The sequence below is a fragment of the Eleutherodactylus coqui genome, chromosome 1 (genome assembly GCF_035609145.1).
Source record: "Eleutherodactylus coqui strain aEleCoq1 chromosome 1, aEleCoq1.hap1, whole genome shotgun sequence".
Classification (NCBI taxonomy): domain Eukaryota; kingdom Metazoa; phylum Chordata; class Amphibia; order Anura; family Eleutherodactylidae; genus Eleutherodactylus; species Eleutherodactylus coqui.
The window spans coordinates 9,385,725-9,401,200 of NC_089837.1; the positions used below are offsets into that span (position 1 = coordinate 9,385,725).

At 48.8% G+C, this 15,476-nt stretch overlaps 14 non-coding genes across 14 annotated transcripts; all 14 read right to left on the reverse strand.

The window, feature by feature from the left end:
• Positions 1–497: 497 nt before the first annotated feature.
• On the reverse strand, positions 498–569 carry TRNAG-UCC (transfer RNA glycine (anticodon UCC)). Its single transcript has one exon. It is a non-coding gene; the product is annotated as a tRNA-Gly (tRNA).
• An 882-nt stretch (positions 570–1,451) lies between these two features.
• TRNAG-UCC (transfer RNA glycine (anticodon UCC)) lies at positions 1,452–1,523 on the reverse strand. Its single transcript has one exon. It is a non-coding gene; the product is annotated as a tRNA-Gly (tRNA).
• Positions 1,524–2,401: 878 nt separating this feature from the next.
• On the reverse strand, positions 2,402–2,473 carry TRNAG-UCC (transfer RNA glycine (anticodon UCC)). Its single transcript has one exon. It is a non-coding gene; the product is annotated as a tRNA-Gly (tRNA).
• Positions 2,474–3,355: 882 nt separating this feature from the next.
• Positions 3,356–3,427, reverse strand: TRNAG-UCC (transfer RNA glycine (anticodon UCC)). Its single transcript has one exon. It is a non-coding gene; the product is annotated as a tRNA-Gly (tRNA).
• An 881-nt stretch (positions 3,428–4,308) lies between these two features.
• Positions 4,309–4,380, reverse strand: TRNAG-UCC (transfer RNA glycine (anticodon UCC)). The gene has a single exon. It is a non-coding gene; the product is annotated as a tRNA-Gly (tRNA).
• An 883-nt stretch (positions 4,381–5,263) lies between these two features.
• TRNAG-UCC (transfer RNA glycine (anticodon UCC)) lies at positions 5,264–5,335 on the reverse strand. The gene has a single exon. It is a non-coding gene; the product is annotated as a tRNA-Gly (tRNA).
• Positions 5,336–6,218: 883 nt separating this feature from the next.
• TRNAG-UCC (transfer RNA glycine (anticodon UCC)) lies at positions 6,219–6,290 on the reverse strand. The gene has a single exon. It is a non-coding gene; the product is annotated as a tRNA-Gly (tRNA).
• A 1,832-nt stretch (positions 6,291–8,122) lies between these two features.
• TRNAG-UCC (transfer RNA glycine (anticodon UCC)) lies at positions 8,123–8,194 on the reverse strand. The gene has a single exon. It is a non-coding gene; the product is annotated as a tRNA-Gly (tRNA).
• Positions 8,195–9,077: 883 nt separating this feature from the next.
• Positions 9,078–9,149, reverse strand: TRNAG-UCC (transfer RNA glycine (anticodon UCC)). The gene has a single exon. It is a non-coding gene; the product is annotated as a tRNA-Gly (tRNA).
• Positions 9,150–10,977: 1,828 nt separating this feature from the next.
• TRNAG-UCC (transfer RNA glycine (anticodon UCC)) lies at positions 10,978–11,049 on the reverse strand. Its single transcript has one exon. It is a non-coding gene; the product is annotated as a tRNA-Gly (tRNA).
• Positions 11,050–11,926: 877 nt separating this feature from the next.
• Positions 11,927–11,998, reverse strand: TRNAG-UCC (transfer RNA glycine (anticodon UCC)). Its single transcript has one exon. It is a non-coding gene; the product is annotated as a tRNA-Gly (tRNA).
• Positions 11,999–12,882: 884 nt separating this feature from the next.
• Positions 12,883–12,954, reverse strand: TRNAG-UCC (transfer RNA glycine (anticodon UCC)). Its single transcript has one exon. It is a non-coding gene; the product is annotated as a tRNA-Gly (tRNA).
• Positions 12,955–13,832: 878 nt separating this feature from the next.
• TRNAG-UCC (transfer RNA glycine (anticodon UCC)) lies at positions 13,833–13,904 on the reverse strand. Its single transcript has one exon. It is a non-coding gene; the product is annotated as a tRNA-Gly (tRNA).
• Positions 13,905–14,782: 878 nt separating this feature from the next.
• On the reverse strand, positions 14,783–14,854 carry TRNAG-UCC (transfer RNA glycine (anticodon UCC)). Its single transcript has one exon. It is a non-coding gene; the product is annotated as a tRNA-Gly (tRNA).
• Between the last annotated feature and the right edge of the window lie 622 nt (positions 14,855–15,476).

Consider the following 15,476-nt stretch of genomic DNA (forward strand, 5'->3'; position numbering starts at 1 on the left):
CATGGTCAAAGCTTGGTTTAGGCATAATAACATGACTGCGGTGTGACCCGAGTGCCAGAAGCCAGCAACCATAGAGGGGGATTAGCTCAAATGGTAGAGCGCTCGCTTAGCATGCGAGAGGTAGCGGGATCGATGCCCGCATCCTCCAAAACTTCCACTTGGCACTACCTTCAAATGAAGGGCCAACTTCTTTTTAGTTGGCACTGACACAAAAACCTAGGAAGCAGCTGCACGCATATCTGGCTAAACCTTCGATAGCTCAGCTGGTAGAGCGGAGGACTGTAGTAGCTAGTTAGCAATCCTTAGGTCGCTGGTTCGATTCCGGCTCGAAGGATGCTTTTGAGTGTCCGATAACCTTGCATGCTTCAACTTGGAGGCTCTCTTGCACAGACTTTGCAGCTGCATACCTCCTGGCCGCACTCTTTTTGAGCCTGACCGCACAACCATTGGCCTCTGGAGAGAGTGTTAACAAGAATACTTCAAAACAAGAGAAACAATGCGTTGGCCGGGAATCGAACCCGGGTCAACTGCTTGGAAGGCAGCTATGCTCACCACTATACCACCAACGCCATAGAATTCGCACCACTTCTCAATCGTGAAAATGCAACTCTCACCCCTAGTGTGACTAAAGCCAACTCTTCTGCTTCGTTAGTGGCTTGACAACAGTCAGACGGTAATGTGGCTTCTCGTAAGAGAGGTTTAAGCAGCAGCAGAGTGGCGCAGCGGGAGCGTGCTGGGCCCATAACCCAGAGGTCGATGGATCGAAACCATCCTCTGCTAGGCGCAGAGTTTTGTATTTTTCATGCTCCCAGGAAAAAGGTACCCCAAAAATTCACTGTCTCGTTCTTTCAGGCCACCCAAAGCCCAGCAAACTCCACTGTCCTTTATATTTCAAGGCACCAAAAAATCCACACTTAAAAAAAAAAAAAAAAAAAAAAGAAACCTTTCTTCTCCCATGGTCAAAGCTTGGTTTAGGCATAATAACATGACTGCGGTGTGACCCGAGTGCCAGAAGCCAGCAACCGTAGAGGGGGATTAGCTCAAATGGTAGAGCGCTCGCTTAGCATGCGAGAGGTAGCGGGATCGATGCCCGCATCCTCCAAAACTTCCACTTGGCACTACCTTCAAATGAAGGGCCAACTTCTTTTTAGTTGGCACTGACACAAAAACCTAGGAAGCAGCTGCACGCATATCTGGCTAAACCTTCGATAGCTCAGCTGGTAGAGCGGAGGACTGTAGTAGCTAGTTAGCAATCCTTAGGTCGCTGGTTCGATTCCGGCTCGAAGGATGCTTTTGAGTGTCCGATAACCTTGCATGCTTCAACTTGGAGGCTCTCTTGCACAGACTTTGCAGCTGCATACCTCCTGGCCGCACTCTTTTTGAGCCTGACCGCACAACCATTGGCCTCTGGAGAGAGTGTTAACAAGAATACTTCAAAACAAGAGAAACAATGCGTTGGCCGGGAATCGAACCCGGGTCAACTGCTTGGAAGGCAGCTATGCTCACCACTATACCACCAACGCCATAGAATTCGCACCACTTCTCAATCGTGAAAATGCAACTCTCACCCCTAGTGTGACTAAAGCCAACTCTTCTGCTTCGTTAGTGGCTTGACAACAGTCAGACGGTAATGTGGCTTCTCGTAAGAGAGGTTTAAGCAGCAGCAGAGTGGCGCAGCGGGAGCGTGCTGGGCCCATAACCCAGAGGTCGATGGATCGAAACCATCCTCTGCTAGGCGCAGAGTTTTGTATTTTTCATGCTCCCAGGAAAAAGGTACCCCAAAAATTCACTGTCTCGTTCTTTCAGGCCACCCAAAGCCCAGCAAACTCCACTGTCCTTTATATTTCAAGGCACCAAAAAATCCACACTTAAAAAAAAAAAAAAAAAAGAAACCTTTCTTCTCCCATGGTCAAAGCTTGGTTTAGGCATGATAACATGACTGCGGTGTGACCCGAGTGCCAGAAGCCAGCAACCGTAGAGGGGGATTAGCTCAAATGGTAGAGCGCTCGCTTAGCATGCGAGAGGTAGCGGGATCGATGCCCGCATCCTCCAAAACTTCCACTTGGCACTACCTTCAAATGAAGGGCCAACTTCTTTTTAGTTGGCACTGACACAAAAACCTAGGAAGCAGCTGCACGCATATCTGGCTAAACCTTCGATAGCTCAGCTGGTAGAGCGGAGGACTGTAGTAGCTAGTTAGCAATCCTTAGGTCGCTGGTTCGATTCCGGCTCGAAGGATGCTTTTGAGTGTCCGATAACCTTGCATGCTTCAACTTGGAGGCTCTCTTGCACAGACTTTGCAGCTGCATACCTCCTGGCCGCACTCTTTTTGAGCCTGACCGCACAACCATTGGCCTCTGGAGAGAGTGTTAACAAGAATACTTCAAAACAAGAGAAACAATGCGTTGGCCGGGAATCGAACCCGGGTCAACTGCTTGGAAGGCAGCTATGCTCACCACTATACCACCAACGCCATAGAATTCGCACCACTTCTCAATCGTGAAAATGCAACTCTCACCCCTAGTGTGACTAAAGCCAACTCTTCTGCTTCGTTAGTGGCTTGACAACAGTCAGACGGTAATGTGGCTTCTCGTAAGAGAGGTTTAAGCAGCAGCAGAGTGGCGCAGCGGGAGCGTGCTGGGCCCATAACCCAGAGGTCGATGGATCGAAACCATCCTCTGCTAGGCGCAGAGTTTTGTATTTTTCATGCTCCCAGGAAAAAGGTACCCCAAAAATTCACTGTCTCGTTCTTTCAGGCCACCCAAAGCCCAGCAAACTCCACTGTCCTTTATATTTCAAGGCACCAAAAAATCCACACTTAAAAAAAAAAAAAAAAAAAAAAGAAACCTTTCTTCTCCCATGGTCAAAGCTTGGTTTAGGCATAATAACATGACTGCGGTGTGACCCGAGTGCCAGAAGCCAGCAACCGTAGAGGGGGATTAGCTCAAATGGTAGAGCGCTCGCTTAGCATGCGAGAGGTAGCGGGATCGATGCCCGCATCCTCCAAAACTTCCACTTGGCACTACCTTCAAATGAAGGGCCAACTTCTTTTTAGTTGGCACTGACACAAAAACCTAGGAAGCAGCTGCACGCATATCTGGCTAAACCTTCGATAGCTCAGCTGGTAGAGCGGAGGACTGTAGTAGCTAGTTAGCAATCCTTAGGTCGCTGGTTCGATTCCGGCTCGAAGGATGCTTTTGAGTGTCCGATAACCTTGCATGCTTCAACTTGGAGGCTCTCTTGCACAGACTTTGCAGCTGCATACCTCCTGGCCGCACTCTTTTTGAGCCTGACCGCACAACCATTGGCCTCTGGAGAGAGTGTTAACAAGAATACTTCAAAACAAGAGAAACAATGCGTTGGCCGGGAATCGAACCCGGGTCAACTGCTTGGAAGGCAGCTATGCTCACCACTATACCACCAACGCCATAGAATTCGCACCACTTCTCAATCGTGAAAATGCAACTCTCACCCCTAGTGTGACTAAAGCCAACTCTTCTGCTTCGTTAGTGGCTTGACAACAGTCAGACGGTAATGTGGCTTCTCGTAAGAGAGGTTTAAGCAGCAGCAGAGTGGCGCAGCGGGAGCGTGCTGGGCCCATAACCCAGAGGTCGATGGATCGAAACCATCCTCTGCTAGGCGCAGAGTTTTGTATTTTTCATGCTCCCAGGAAAAAGGTACCCCAAAAATTCACTGTCTCGTTCTTTCAGGCCACCCAAAGCCCAGCAAACTCCACTGTCCTTTATATTTCAAGGCACCAAAAAATCCACACTTAAAAAAAAAAAAAAAAAAAAAGAAACCTTTCTTCTCCCATGGTCAAAGCTTGGTTTAGGCATAATAACATGACTGCGGTGTGACCCGAGTGCCAGAAGCCAGCAACCGTAGAGGGGGATTAGCTCAAATGGTAGAGCGCTCGCTTAGCATGCGAGAGGTAGCGGGATCGATGCCCGCATCCTCCAAAACTTCCACTTGGCACTACCTTCAAATGAAGGGCCAACTTCTTTTTAGTTGGCACTGACACAAAAACCTAGGAAGCAGCTGCACGCATATCTGGCTAAACCTTCGATAGCTCAGCTGGTAGAGCGGAGGACTGTAGTAGCTAGTTAGCAATCCTTAGGTCGCTGGTTCGATTCCGGCTCGAAGGATGCTTTTGAGTGTCCGATAACCTTGCATGCTTCAACTTGGAGGCTCTCTTGCACAGACTTTGCAGCTGCATACCTCCTGGCCGCACTCTTTTTGAGCCTGACCGCACAACCATTGGCCTCTGGAGAGAGTGTTAACAAGAATACTTCAAAACAAGAGAAACAATGCGTTGGCCGGGAATCGAACCCGGGTCAACTGCTTGGAAGGCAGCTATGCTCACCACTATACCACCAACGCCATAGAATTCGCACCACTTCTCAATCGTGAAAATGCAACTCTCACCCCTAGTGTGACTAAAGCCAACTCTTCTGCTTCGTTAGTGGCTTGACAACAGTCAGACGGTAATGTGGCTTCTCGTAAGAGAGGTTTAAGCAGCAGCAGAGTGGCGCAGCGGGAGCGTGCTGGGCCCATAACCCAGAGGTCGATGGATCGAAACCATCCTCTGCTAGGCGCAGAGTTTTGTATTTTTCATGCTCCCAGGAAAAAGGTACCCCAAAAATTCACTGTCTCGTTCTTTCAGGCCACCCAAAGCCCAGCAAACTCCACTGTCCTTTATATTTCAAGGCACCAAAAAATCCACACTTAAAAAAAAAAAAAAAAAAAAAAAGAAACCTTTCTTCTCCCATGGTCAAAGCTTGGTTTAGGCATAATAACATGACTGCGGTGTGACCCGAGTGCCAGAAGCCAGCAACCGTAGAGGGGGATTAGCTCAAATGGTAGAGCGCTCGCTTAGCATGCGAGAGGTAGCGGGATCGATGCCCGCATCCTCCAAAACTTCCACTTGGCACTACCTTCAAATGAAGGGCCAACTTCTTTTTAGTTGGCACTGACACAAAAACCTAGGAAGCAGCTGCACGCATATCTGGCTAAACCTTCGATAGCTCAGCTGGTAGAGCGGAGGACTGTAGTAGCTAGTTAGCAATCCTTAGGTCGCTGGTTCGATTCCGGCTCGAAGGATGCTTTTGAGTGTCCGATAACCTTGCATGCTTCAACTTGGAGGCTCTCTTGCACAGACTTTGCAGCTGCATACCTCCTGGCCGCACTCTTTTTGAGCCTGACCGCACAACCATTGGCCTCTGGAGAGAGTGTTAACAAGAATACTTCAAAACAAGAGAAACAATGCGTTGGCCGGGAATCGAACCCGGGTCAACTGCTTGGAAGGCAGCTATGCTCACCACTATACCACCAACGCCATAGAATTCGCACCACTTCTCAATCGTGAAAATGCAACTCTCACCCCTAGTGTGACTAAAGCCAACTCTTCTGCTTCGTTAGTGGCTTGACAACAGTCAGACGGTAATGTGGCTTCTCGTAAGAGAGGTTTAAGCAGCAGCAGAGTGGCGCAGCGGGAGCGTGCTGGGCCCATAACCCAGAGGTCGATGGATCGAAACCATCCTCTGCTAGGCGCAGAGTTTTGTATTTTTCATGCTCCCAGGAAAAAGGTACCCCAAAAATTCACTGTCTCGTTCTTTCAGGCCACCCAAAGCCCAGCAAACTCCACTGTCCTTTATATTTCAAGGCACCAAAAAATCCACACTTAAAAAAAAAAAAAAAAAAAAAAAGAAACCTTTCTTCTCCCATGGTCAAAGCTTGGTTTAGGCATAATAACATGACTGCGGTGTGACCCGAGTGCCAGAAGCCAGCAACCGTAGAGGGGGATTAGCTCAAATGGTAGAGCGCTCGCTTAGCATGCGAGAGGTAGCGGGATCGATGCCCGCATCCTCCAAAACTTCCACTTGGCACTACCTTCAAATGAAGGGCCAACTTCTTTTTAGTTGGCACTGACACAAAAACCTAGGAAGCAGCTGCACGCATATCTGGCTAAACCTTCGATAGCTCAGCTGGTAGAGCGGAGGACTGTAGTAGCTAGTTAGCAATCCTTAGGTCGCTGGTTCGATTCCGGCTCGAAGGATGCTTTTGAGTGTCCGATAACCTTGCATGCTTCAACTTGGAGGCTCTCTTGCACAGACTTTGCAGCTGCATACCTCCTGGCCGCACTCTTTTTGAGCCTGACCGCACAACCATTGGCCTCTGGAGAGAGTGTTAACAAGAATACTTCAAAACAAGAGAAACAATGCGTTGGCCGGGAATCGAACCCGGGTCAACTGCTTGGAAGGCAGCTATGCTCACCACTATACCACCAACGCCATAGAATTCGCACCACTTCTCAATCGTGAAAATGCAACTCTCACCCCTAGTGTGACTAAAGCCAACTCTTCTGCTTCGTTAGTGGCTTGACAACAGTCAGACGGTAATGTGGCTTCTCGTAAGAGAGGTTTAAGCAGCAGCAGAGTGGCGCAGCGGGAGCGTGCTGGGCCCATAACCCAGAGGTCGATGGATCGAAACCATCCTCTGCTAGGCGCAGAGTTTTGTATTTTTCATGCTCCCAGGAAAAAGGTACCCCAAAAATTCACTGTCTCGTTCTTTCAGGCCACCCAAAGCCCAGCAAACTCCACTGTCCTTTATATTTCAAGGCACCAAAAAATCCACACTTAAAAAAAAAAAAAAAAAAAAAAGAAACCTTTCTTCTCCCATGGTCAAAGCTTGGTTTAGGCATAATAACATGACTGCGGTGTGACCCGAGTGCCAGAAGCCAGCAACCGTAGAGGGGGATTAGCTCAAATGGTAGAGCGCTCGCTTAGCATGCGAGAGGTAGCGGGATCGATGCCCGCATCCTCCAAAACTTCCACTTGGCACTACCTTCAAATGAAGGGCCAACTTCTTTTTAGTTGGCACTGACACAAAAACCTAGGAAGCAGCTGCACGCATATCTGGCTAAACCTTCGATAGCTCAGCTGGTAGAGCGGAGGACTGTAGTAGCTAGTTAGCAATCCTTAGGTCGCTGGTTCGATTCCGGCTCGAAGGATGCTTTTGAGTGTCCGATAACCTTGCATGCTTCAACTTGGAGGCTCTCTTGCACAGACTTTGCAGCTGCATACCTCCTGGCCGCACTCTTTTTGAGCCTGACCGCACAACCATTGGCCTCTGGAGAGAGTGTTAACAAGAATACTTCAAAACAAGAGAAACAATGCGTTGGCCAGGAATCGAACCCGGGTCAACTGCTTGGAAGGCAGCTATGCTCACCACTATACCACCAACGCCATAGAATTCGCACCACTTCTCAATCGTGAAAATGCAACTCTCACCCCTAGTGTGACTAAAGCCAACTCTTCTGCTTCGTTAGTGGCTTGACAACAGTCAGACGGTAATGTGGCTTCTCGTAAGAGAGGTTTAAGCAGCAGCAGAGTGGCGCAGCGGGAGCGTGCTGGGCCCATAACCCAGAGGTCGATGGATCGAAACCATCCTCTGCTAGGCGCAGAGTTTTGTATTTTTCATGCTCCCAGGAAAAAGGTACCCCAAAAATTCACTGTCTCGTTCTTTCAGGCCACCCAAAGCCCAGCAAACTCCACTGTCCTTTATATTTCAAGGCACCAAAAAATCCACACTTAAAAAAAAAAAAAAAAAAGAAACCTTTCTTCTCCCATGGTCAAAGCTTGGTTTAGGCATAATAACATGACTGCGGTGTGACCCGAGTGCCAGAAGCCAGCAACCGTAGAGGGGGATTAGCTCAAATGGTAGAGCGCTCGCTTAGCATGCGAGAGGTAGCGGGATCGATGCCCGCATCCTCCAAAACTTCCACTTGGCACTACCTTCAAATGAAGGGCCAACTTCTTTTTAGTTGGCACTGACACAAAAACCTAGGAAGCAGCTGCACGCATATCTGGCTAAACCTTCGATAGCTCAGCTGGTAGAGCGGAGGACTGTAGTAGCTAGTTAGCAATCCTTAGGTCGCTGGTTCGATTCCGGCTCGAAGGATGCTTTTGAGTGTCCGATAACCTTGCATGCTTCAACTTGGAGGCTCTCTTGCACAGACTTTGCAGCTGCATACCTCCTGGCCGCACTCTTTTTGAGCCTGACCGCACAACCATTGGCCTCTGGAGAGAGTGTTAACAAGAATACTTCAAAACAAGAGAAACAATGCGTTGGCCGGGAATCGAACCCGGGTCAACTGCTTGGAAGGCAGCTATGCTCACCACTATACCACCAACGCCATAGAATTCGCACCACTTCTCAATCGTGAAAATGCAACTCTCACCCCTAGTGTGACTAAAGCCAACTCTTCTGCTTCGTTAGTGGCTTGACAACAGTCAGACGGTAATGTGGCTTCTCGTAAGAGAGGTTTAAGCAGCAGCAGAGTGGCGCAGCGGGAGCGTGCTGGGCCCATAACCCAGAGGTCGATGGATCGAAACCATCCTCTGCTAGGCGCAGAGTTTTGTATTTTTCATGCTCCCAGGAAAAAGGTACCCCAAAAATTCACTGTCTCGTTCTTTCAGGCCACCCAAAGCCCAGCAAACTCCACTGTCCTTTATATTTCAAGGCACCAAAAAATCCACACTTAAAAAAAAAAAAAAAAAAAAAAAGAAACCTTTCTTCTCCCATGGTCAAAGCTTGGTTTAGGCATAATAACATGACTGCGGTGTGACCCGAGTGCCAGAAGCCAGCAACCGTAGAGGGGGATTAGCTCAAATGGTAGAGCGCTCGCTTAGCATGCGAGAGGTAGCGGGATCGATGCCCGCATCCTCCAAAACTTCCACTTGGCACTACCTTCAAATGAAGGGCCAACTTCTTTTTAGTTGGCACTGACACAAAAACCTAGGAAGCAGCTGCACGCATATCTGGCTAAACCTTCGATAGCTCAGCTGGTAGAGCGGAGGACTGTAGTAGCTAGTTAGCAATCCTTAGGTCGCTGGTTCGATTCCGGCTCGAAGGATGCTTTTGAGTGTCCGATAACCTTGCATGCTTCAACTTGGAGGCTCTCTTGCACAGACTTTGCAGCTGCATACCTCCTGGCCGCACTCTTTTTGAGCCTGACCGCACAACCATTGGCCTCTGGAGAGAGTGTTAACAAGAATACTTCAAAACAAGAGAAACAATGCGTTGGCCGGGAATCGAACCCGGGTCAACTGCTTGGAAGGCAGCTATGCTCACCACTATACCACCAACGCCATAGAATTCGCACCACTTCTCAATCGTGAAAATGCAACTCTCACCCCTAGTGTGACTAAAGCCAACTCTTCTGCTTCGTTAGTGGCTTGACAACAGTCAGACGGTAATGTGGCTTCTCGTAAGAGAGGTTTAAGCAGCAGCAGAGTGGCGCAGCGGGAGCGTGCTGGGCCCATAACCCAGAGGTCGATGGATCGAAACCATCCTCTGCTAGGCGCAGAGTTTTGTATTTTTCATGCTCCCAGGAAAAAGGTACCCCAAAAATTCACTGTCTCGTTCTTTCAGGCCACCCAAAGCCCAGCAAACTCCACTGTCCTTTCTATTTCAAGGCACAAAAAAATCCACACTTAGAAAAAAAAAAAAAAAAAAAAGAAACCTTTCTTCTCCCATGGTCAAAGCTTGGTTTAGGCATGATAACATGACTACGGTGTGACCCGAGTGCAAGAAGCCAGCAACCGTAGAGGGGGATTAGCTCAAATGGTAGAGCGCTCGCTTAGCATGCGAGAGGTAGCGGGATCGATGCCCGCATCCTCCAAAACTTCCACTTGGCACTACCTTCAAATGAAGGGCCAACTTTTTTTTAGTTGGCACTGACACAAAAACCTAGGAAGCAGCTGCACGCATGTCTGGCTAAACCTTCGATAGCTCAGCTGGTAGAGCGGAGGACTGTAGTAGCTAATTAGCAATCCTTAGGTCGCTGGTTTGATTCCGGCTCGAAGGATGCTTTTGAGTGCCCGACAACCTTGCATGCTTCAACTTGGAGGCTCTCTCGCACAGACTTTGCAGCTGCATACCTCCTGGCCACACTCTTTTTGAGCCTGACCCCACAATCATTGGCCTCCGGAGAGAGTGTTAACAAGAATACTTCAAAACAAGAGAAACAATGCGTTGGCCGGGAATCAAACCCGGGTCAACTGCTTGGAAGGCAGCTATGCTCACCACTATACCACCAACGCCATAGAATTCACACCACTTCTCAATCGTGAAAATCCAACTCTCACCCCTAGTGTGACTAAAGTCAACTCTTCTGCTTCGTTAGTGGCTTGACAACAGTCAGACGGTAATGTGGCTTCTCGTAAGAGAGGTTTAAGCAGCAGCAGAGTGGCGCAGCGGGAGCGTGCTGGGCCCATAACCCAGAGGTCGATGGATCGAAACCATCCTCTGCTAGGCGCAGAGTTTTGTATTTTTCATGCTCCCAGGAAAAAGGTACCCCAAAAATTCACTGTCTCGTTCTTTCAGGCCACCCAAAGCCCAGCAAACTCCACTGTCCTTTATATTTCAAGGCACCAAAAAATCCACACTTAAAAAAAAAAAAAAGAAACCTTTCTTCTCCCATGGTCAAAGCTTGGTTTAGGCATAATAACATGACTGCGGTGTGACCCGAGTGCCAGAAGCCAGCAACCGTAGAGGGGGATTAGCTCAAATGGTAGAGCGCTCGCTTAGCATGCGAGAGGTAGCGGGATCGATGCCCGCATCCTCCAAAACTTCCACTTGGCACTACCTTCAAATGAAGGGCCAACTTCTTTTTAGTTGGCACTGACACAAAAACCTAGGAAGCAGCTGCACGCATATCTGGCTAAACCTTCGATAGCTCAGCTGGTAGAGCGGAGGACTGTAGTAGCTAGTTAGCAATCCTTAGGTCGCTGGTTCGATTCCGGCTCGAAGGATGCTTTTGAGTGTCCGATAACCTTGCATGCTTCAACTTGGAGGCTCTCTTGCACAGACTTTGCAGCTGCATACCTCCTGGCCGCACTCTTTTTGAGCCTGACCGCACAACCATTGGCCTCTGGAGAGAGTGTTAACAAGAATACTTCAAAACAAGAGAAACAATGCGTTGGCCGGGAATCGAACCCGGGTCAACTGCTTGGAAGGCAGCTATGCTCACCACTATACCACCAACGCCATAGAATTCGCACCACTTCTCAATCGTGAAAATGCAACTCTCACCCCTAGTGTGACTAAAGCCAACTCTTCTGCTTCGTTAGTGGCTTGACAACAGTCAGACGGTAATGTGGCTTCTCGTAAGAGAGGTTTAAGCAGCAGCAGAGTGGCGCAGCGGGAGCGTGCTGGGCCCATAACCCAGAGGTCGATGGATCGAAACCATCCTCTGCTAGGCGCAGAGTTTTGTATTTTTCATGCTCCCAGGAAAAAGGTACCCCAAAAATTCACTGTCTCGTTCTTTCAGGCCACCCAAAGCCCAGCAAACTCCACTGTCCTTTATATTTCAAGGCACCAAAAAATCCACACTTAAAAAAAAAAAAAAAAAGAAACCTTTCTTCTCCCATGGTCAAAGCTTGGTTTAGGCATGATAACATGACTGCGGTGTGACCCGAGTGCCAGAAGCCAGCAACCGTAGAGGGGGATTAGCTCAAATGGTAGAGCGCTCGCTTAGCATGCGAGAGGTAGCAGGATCGATGCCCGCATCCTCCAAAACTTCCACTTGGCACTACCTTCAAATGAAGGGCCAACTTCTTTTTAGTTGGCACTGACACAAAAACCTAGGAAGCAGCTGCACGCATATCTGGCTAAACCTTCGATAGCTCAGCTGGTAGAGCGGAGGACTGTAGTAGCTAGTTAGCAATCCTTAGGTCGCTGGTTCGATTCCGGCTCGAAGGATGCTTTTGAGTGTCCGATAACCTTGCATGCTTCAACTTGGAGGCTCTCTTGCACAGACTTTGCAGCTGCATACCTCCTGGCCGCACTCTTTTTGAGCCTGACCGCACAACCATTGGCCTCTGGAGAGAGTGTTAACAAGAATACTTCAAAACAAGAGAAACAATGCGTTGGCCGGGAATCGAACCCGGGTCAACTGCTTGGAAGGCAGCTATGCTCACCACTATACCACCAACGCCATAGAATTCGCACCACTTCTCAATCGTGAAAATGCAACTCTCACCCCTAGTGTGACTAAAGCCAACTCTTCTGCTTCGTTAGTGGCTTGACAACAGTCAGACGGTAATGTGGCTTCTCGTAAGAGAGGTTTAAGCAGCAGCAGAGTGGCGCAGCGGGAGCGTGCTGGGCCCATAACCCAGAGGTCGATGGATCGAAACCATCCTCTGCTAGGCGCAGAGTTTTGTATTTTTCATGCTCCCAGGAAAAAGGTACCCCAAAAATTCACTGTCTCGTTCTTTCAGGCCACCCAAAGCCCAGCAAACTCCACTGTCCTTTATATTTCAAGGCACCAAAAAATCCACACTTAAAAAAAAAAAAAAAAAAAAAAAAGAAACCTTTCTTCTCCCATGGTCAAAGCTTGGTTTAGGCATGATAACATGACTGCGGTGTGACCCGAGTGCCAGAAGCCAGCAACCGTAGAGGGGGATTAGCTCAAATGGTAGAGCGCTCGCTTAGCATGCGAGAGGTAGCGGGATCGATGCCCGCATCCTCCAAAACTTCCACTTGGCACTACCTTCAAATGAAGGGCCAACTTCTTTTTAGTTGGCACTGACACAAAAACCTAGGAAGCAGCTGCACGCATATCTGGCTAAACCTTCGATAGCTCAGCTGGTAGAGCGGAGGACTGTAGTAGCTAGTTAGCAATCCTTAGGTCGCTGGTTCGATTCCGGCTCGAAGGATGCTTTTGAGTGTCCGATAACCTTGCATGCTTCAACTTGGAGGCTCTCTTGCACAGACTTTGCAGCTGCATACCTCCTGGCCGCACTCTTTTTGAGCCTGACCGCACAACCATTGGCCTCTGGAGAGAGTGTTAACAAGAATACTTCAAAACAAGAGAAACAATGCGTTGGCCGGGAATCGAACCCGGGTCAACTGCTTGGAAGGCAGCTATGCTCACCACTATACCACCAACGCCATAGAATTCGCACCACTTCTCAATCGTGAAAATGCAACTCTCACCCCTAGTGTGACTAAAGCCAACTCTTCTGCTTCGTTAGTGGCTTGACAACAGTCAGACGGTAATGTGGCTTCTCGTAAGAGAGGTTTAAGCAGCAGCAGAGTGGCGCAGCGGGAGCGTGCTGGGCCCATAACCCAGAGGTCGATGGATCGAAACCATCCTCTGCTAGGCGCAGAGTTTTGTATTTTTCATGCTCCCAGGAAAAAGGTACCCCAAAAATTCACTGTCTCGTTCTTTCAGGCCACCCAAAGCCCAACAAACTCCACTGTCCTTTATATTTCAAGGCACCAAAAAATCCACACTTAAAAAAAAAAAAAAAAAAGAAACCTTTCTTCTCCCATGGTCAAAGCTTGGTTTAGGCATGATAACATGACTGCGGTGTGACCCGAGTGCCAGAAGCCAGCAACCGTAGAGGGGGATTAGCTCAAATGGTAGAGCGCTCGCTTAGCATGCGAGAGGTAGCGGGATCGATGCCCGCATCCTCCAAAACTTCCACTTGGCACTACCTTCAAATGAAGGGCCAACTTCTTTTTAGTTGGCACTGACACAAAAACCTAGGAAGCAGCTGCACGCATATCTGGCTAAACCTTCGATAGCTCAGCTGGTAGAGCGGAGGACTGTAGTAGCTAGTTAGCAATCCTTAGGTCGCTGGTTCGATTCCGGCTCGAAGGATGCTTTTGAGTGTCCGATAACCTTGCATGCTTCAACTTGGAGGCTCTCTTGCACAGACTTTGCAGCTGCATACCTCCTGGCCGCACTCTTTTTGAGCCTGACCGCACAACCATTGGCCTCTGGAGAGAGTGTTAACAAGAATACTTCAAAACAAGAGAAACAATGCGTTGGCCGGGAATCGAACCCGGGTCAACTGCTTGGAAGGCAGCTATGCTCACCACTATACCACCAACGCCATAGAATTCGCACCACTTCTCAATCGTGAAAATGCAACTCTCACCCCTAGTGTGACTAAAGCCAACTCTTCTGCTTCGTTAGTGGCTTGACAACAGTCAGACGGTAATGTGGCTTCTCGTAAGAGAGGTTTAAGCAGCAGCAGAGTGGCGCAGCGGGAGCGTGCTGGGCCCATAACCCAGAGGTCGATGGATCGAAACCATCCTCTGCTAGGCGCAGAGTTTTGTATTTTTCATGCTCCCAGGAAAAAGGTACCCCAAAAATTCACTGTCTCGTTCTTTCAGGCCACCCAAAGCCCAGCAAACTCCACTGTCCTTTATATTTCAAGGCACCAAAAAATCCACACTTAAAAAAAAAAAAAAAAAAGAAACCTTTCTTCTCCCATGGTCAAAGCTTGGTTTAGGCATGATAACATGACTGCGGTGTGACCCGAGTGCCAGAAGCCAGCAACCGTAGAGGGGGATTAGCTCAAATGGTAGAGCGCTCGCTTAGCATGCGAGAGGTAGCGGGATCGATGCCCGCATCCTCCAAAACTTCCACTTGGCACTACCTTCAAATGAAGGGCCAACTTCTTTTTAGTTGGCACTGACACAAAAACCTAGGAAGCAGCTGCACGCATATCTGGCTAAACCTTCGATAGCTCAGCTGGTAGAGCGGAGGACTGTAGTAGCTAGTTAGCAATCCTTAGGTCGCTGGTTCGATTCCGGCTCGAAGGATGCTTTTGAGTGTCCGATAACCTTGCATGCTTCAACTTGGAGGCTCTCTTGCACAGACTTTGCAGCTGCATACCTCCTGGCCGCACTCTTTTTGAGCCTGACCGCACAACCATTGGCCTCTGGAGAGAGTGTTAACAAGAATACTTCAAAACAAGAGAAACAATGCGTTGGCCGGGAATCGAACCCGGGTCAACTGCTTGGAAGGCAGCTATGCTCACCACTATACCACCAACGCCATAGAATTCGCACCACTTCTCAATCGTGAAAATGCAACTCTCACCCCTAGTGTGACTAAAGCCAACTCTTCTGCTTCGTTAGTGGCTTGACAACAGTCAGACGGTAATGTGGCTTCTCGTAAGAGAGGTTTAAGCAGCAGCAGAGTGGCGCAGCGGGAGCGTGCTGGGCCCATAACCCAGAGGTCGATGGATCGAAACCATCCTCTGCTAGGCGCAGAGTTTTGTATTTTTCATGCTCCCAGGAAAAAGGTACCCCAAAAATTCACTGTCTCGTTCTTTCAGGCCACCCAAAGCCCAGCAAACTCCACTGTCCTTTATATTTCAAGGCACCAAAAAATCCACACTTAAAAAAAAAAAAAAAAAAAAAAAGAAACCTTTCTTCTCCCATGGTCAAAGCTTGGTTTAGGCATAATAACATGACTGCGGTGTGACCCGAGTGCCAGAAGCCAGCAACCGTAGAGGGGGATTAGCTCAAATGGTAGAGCGCTCGCTTAGCATGCGAGAGGTAGCGGGATCGATGCCCGCATCCTCCAAAACTTCCACTTGGCACTACCTTCAAATGAAGGGCCAACTTCTTTTTAGTTGGCACTGACACAAAAACCTAGGAAGCAGCTGCACGCA